Source organism: Penaeus japonicus, unplaced genomic scaffold (genome assembly GCF_977035675.1).
Source record: "Penaeus japonicus unplaced genomic scaffold, GWHDUDI00000001_assembly GWHDUDI00000022, whole genome shotgun sequence".
Lineage (NCBI taxonomy): Eukaryota > Metazoa > Arthropoda > Malacostraca > Decapoda > Penaeidae > Penaeus > Penaeus japonicus.
In genome coordinates, this window is record NW_028234424.1 from 639,663 (window position 1) to 644,384 (window position 4,722).

Below are 4,722 nucleotides of genomic sequence, written 5' to 3' on the forward strand. Positions count from 1 at the left end.
GGAAGGGAAAGCAAGTTTAGGGGTTGTCAAGAATATGCAACTTTTAGTATTTTTAGTGCGGTGTTAAAGGAAAATCGTTTCTTTGTAGATCAGGACATATATATATACATTCTATTACGGATGACCCTCTCCCGGGGAAAAAAAAAAATAAAACTATATTTTTCAATACTAAAATATTCATAATAACTATAACTACAAGAACAATAAGGAAATGAAAGTAACATTCAGGATAAAAATAACAGGACAAGAGGCGGAAAAGCTTTCTTCTTTTCAGATCCGTTCCAGCATTGCGGGTTCTTGGGTTCGAGACTCGAATGAAACGTTTCCTCGGGAAGAGCTGACAGGTGTCCTTGGCACTTGCTCGTGTTTGGCGGTTCACGAGCGTTCTCTTCGGAGAGAACGTCCCCCTCTCGAGGTCAAAGGTCACTCAGGTCGGCAACCACGCAGAGAGGCAGCAACAAGCCTCTCGATTACAAGTCAGTTGAAATCGGTACGAGGTTCAGGGTGGATCCGATTCGCTGGTTGTTTTGCAATCATTCTTTTGACATGGATTTAGGTTAAAAACAATGTGTAAATGTTCAGTTCATTTAAAGTATTCTTAAACACTTTTTTATATCTTCATTACTGTATATTCATTCAATTTTCAACTTACAGAAACATAACAAAAAAAATACATTTGTCTCCAAATCAATATATTGGTCTGGTTTTTTTTCGTTATTCACCACAAATTCAAATTCAAATTCAAGCAGTGACTAAGAGAAGAGGAAGAAAAAAGGTTTGTTTTTAATCGTTAGTCAATGAAACTAAGAGATCATGCAAAAAAACAAAAACAAAGAGCAAAAAAAAAAAAATCTATTAGTATTTTATCAAAGACGGTTTACAATTTATTAACTATTTTGTCTCGTGAAAAGAGTAGATATATACAATTATCATAATTATCAACATCAATTTATATTCCCTGGTACCTTGCGTTCCTCTGTCTCTCTTACTGTTTATCAACTCATGAAGAGAGGTCTAATAAGTAGAAGATAAACAAGATAGACAAGGAGGAAGGGGAAATGATAAACAAATTAATCAAAATTAATAATAAAATGAATGACTCACAATCATTCCAAAATAAATACGTCACATGACGTATACATGTATAATGAAATTGTTGATAATATATATTTCACGAGACTGACGACATGCTATGATGAGTACTTTCATTTTAAAAAAATCATACTATATTATATATATTTCATAATTTATATATGAAATATGTTTCATATAAATATGTCTGTATATAAATGTGTCAGTCTCACACATTTATATACACATATAAATACATACACTACAAATCATTTACCCCAGTTAGGCTTGTGACCAAATTTACAATAAAATAAAATCATATTTAATTACTGTTTTGTAATATATATATATATATATATATATATATATATATATAATATATATATATATATATATTTATATATATATATATATGTATATATATTTATATATATTTTTATATATATATATCTATATATATATATATATATATATATAATATATATATATATATATATATATATAACTATATATATATATAATCTAAATGAGGATAAATAAAGAATAGTTATATGTGTTGAGGATTTATATTGAATACAGTTGTTGTTTGATTTTATTTCAATCAGTATTATCATTGCTATCATCTTTATCATTATTATTATTACCATTGAATACCAATGTCCGTGAGAGTGTGTGTGTCCTTTTGAATCAAGTCAGGGATAAATTATCTTCGTATATATAGTGCTTACTGATAAAATATATGTATCTCGGATAGTTATAATTATCTCTTCATCGAAGGGGAGATATCATTCAACAATTTACTGATATTATTGAAATGAATAAATTAATAAATGAATAAATAAACAATCATGAATATTCCTGAGACACATGAAATAAGTTTTTCTTCATGGAATTAATCACATGGAATTATTTTTATTTTTTTTTTTTTTTTTGTAACAATATCGCTGATTAAGTTATACCAAGAATAGCCTTCAGTGTGTGTGTGTGTGTGTGTGTGTGTCTGTGTTAGAGTAAATATATATATATATGTGTGTGTGTATGTGTGTATGTATATATATATATATATATATATATATATATATATATATATATATATATATATATATATACTTATATTCATATATATATACATATATCTTTATATATTCATACATACAGTATGTTACATATCATTATTGTTTATACTATCGTAATTACTATTAATGTGTTGATTTTATTATCATCACAATCACCATTATTATCATTATCCTCACTACTATCAACATAAACATTAATATCATCATTACTATTATAATCATAATTTATATTATCATTAATATTCCTAGTAGCAGCAGTAGTAGTTGTTGTAGTATAATTACTATTACTATTACCAACATGATTACTATTAATGCTACTACTACTACAATTATAGTTATGATAATAATCGTTATCATTATCATCATTGTTATTGTTATTATCATTTACATTGTTTTTGTTCTTGCTGTTAATAATGTAAATTGCTATTTCTATTATCATCGCTATCATTATCATTATTATCATTTATATATATTATATCCATTGCTATTAACATTTGCATTATCATTTTTATTATAATTATCATTATCACTCTCATTACAATATTTGTTGTCATTATTATCATTATCGTGTTTATCATTTCCATTCTTTTTTCTACCTCTACCAGTTTTTATTGTTATCAATACTATTTTTGCTATTATTATCATCAAAATTAAATATAATTTGCATTATTATTATCATTTTCCTAATTAATAATATCATTATCATTTTTATCATTGATATTATCATTATCATCCTTTTATCATTATTACCATGATGATCATTACTATCATCATTATTATCATTGTTATTCCTTTTGTTGATGTTATCATTGTTAGAGAGAGAAATGCAAAGAGCTTCAGAAGAGAATATAAACCCACGTGTTTATAGAATACTATAAAACTCTTTTTTTCAACGTAACAAAGGAAGGATCAGAAGGCTTAGAAATAGGAAAGAAAAATGAGAGAATGATGTAGAGAGAGAAAGAAAATTCATTCTGTACATATGTGATAAACACAGTTGTACGTACATACAAATATATTTCCTTTCTGCTTTTAATATTAGCATGGCGTACAGAACCTGAGCATTAGAAGAAGAAAAGTGAAACGAAATAGCATTTAACAACATTCCAAAATTATAAAACTGAATTCCAATGTTCGGTATTGAACCAACGTATCATATGGTTTCCTTTACATATAAGATATCATACAAATTTTTACCTCCCTGACCGGGACTCGCACCCTTGCCGTAAGATCGACAGGCATGGTTGATACCGCTCGGCTACACGACCCGACAAAAGAGATATTCAACCAGACGCCTTATGAGATGTCATGGACATTACCTATGTGTTCTTATCAGAACAGTGATAGCGAATTTTTACTTACATCTCCCGCGGGCGCTCGGCAGCCACGGAATCACAAATTCAAATGTGTTACTGCATTCTACCATCTTCTCACACATATAACCTTGGTAACTTGATTTGGGACTTGAATTTGTGATTCCGTGGCTGCCGAGCGCCTGCGGGAGATGTTCGTAAAAATTCGCTATCACTGTTCTGATAAGAACACATAGGTAATGTCCATGACATCTCATAAGGCGTCTGGTTGAACATCTCTTTTGTCGGGTCGTGTAGCCGAGCGGTATCAACCGTGCCTGTCGATCTTACGGCACGGGTTCGAGTCCCGGTCAGGGAGGTTAAAAAATTTGTATATATTAAAATGCGTTACTGCATTCTACCATCTTCTCATAAGATATCATGCATATCATCCTATGTAATCTGTTTATACTTTCTAAAGTGGCTGTGTAAGAATCACGTGTCTTTCTTAAACACCAAAAGTTTATACAATCAATGTATGTAGAAATGTGTTGATACCGAGCCGGTTTTGGCTTCGTGTGGCTGTTGGAGTGTGAGGTTATTTCTATGAATGATGGTTCACTTAAGGAAAGCATATGTTTTGTAAAAGATTTGTAGCCTCAGATTGTATGTACCCTTTTGGTACCATTGTACCGCAGGTGGCACTACTGATTTTGATGCAGTTGTATGCACGTGGGAACCTTGATTTTGATACAATTGTGTACCGCAATTAAGGGGGGGTGGAGGGAAGGGAAAGCAAGTTTAGGGGTTGTTAAGAATATGCAACTTTTAGTATTTTTAGTGCGGCGTTAAAGGAAATACATTTCTTTGTAAATAAGGACATATATATACATTCTATTACGGATGACCCTCTCCCGGGGAAAAAATAAAATGAAAACTATATTTTTCAATACCAAAATATTCATAATAACTATAACTACAAGAACAATAAGGAAATGAAAGTAACACTCAGGATAAAAATAACAAAAAATAATAACAAGAGGCGGAAAAGTTTTCTTCTTTTCAGATCCGTTCCAGCATTGCGGGTTCTTGGGTTCGAGACTCGAATGAAACGTTTCCTCGGGAAGAGCTGACAGGTGTCCTTGGCACTTGCTCGTGTTTGGCGGTTCACGAGCGTTCTCTTCGGAGAGAACGTCCCCCTCTCGAGGTCAAAGGTCACTCAGGTCGGCAACCACGCAGAGAGGCAGCAACAAGCCTCTCGATTACAAGTCAGTTGAAATCGG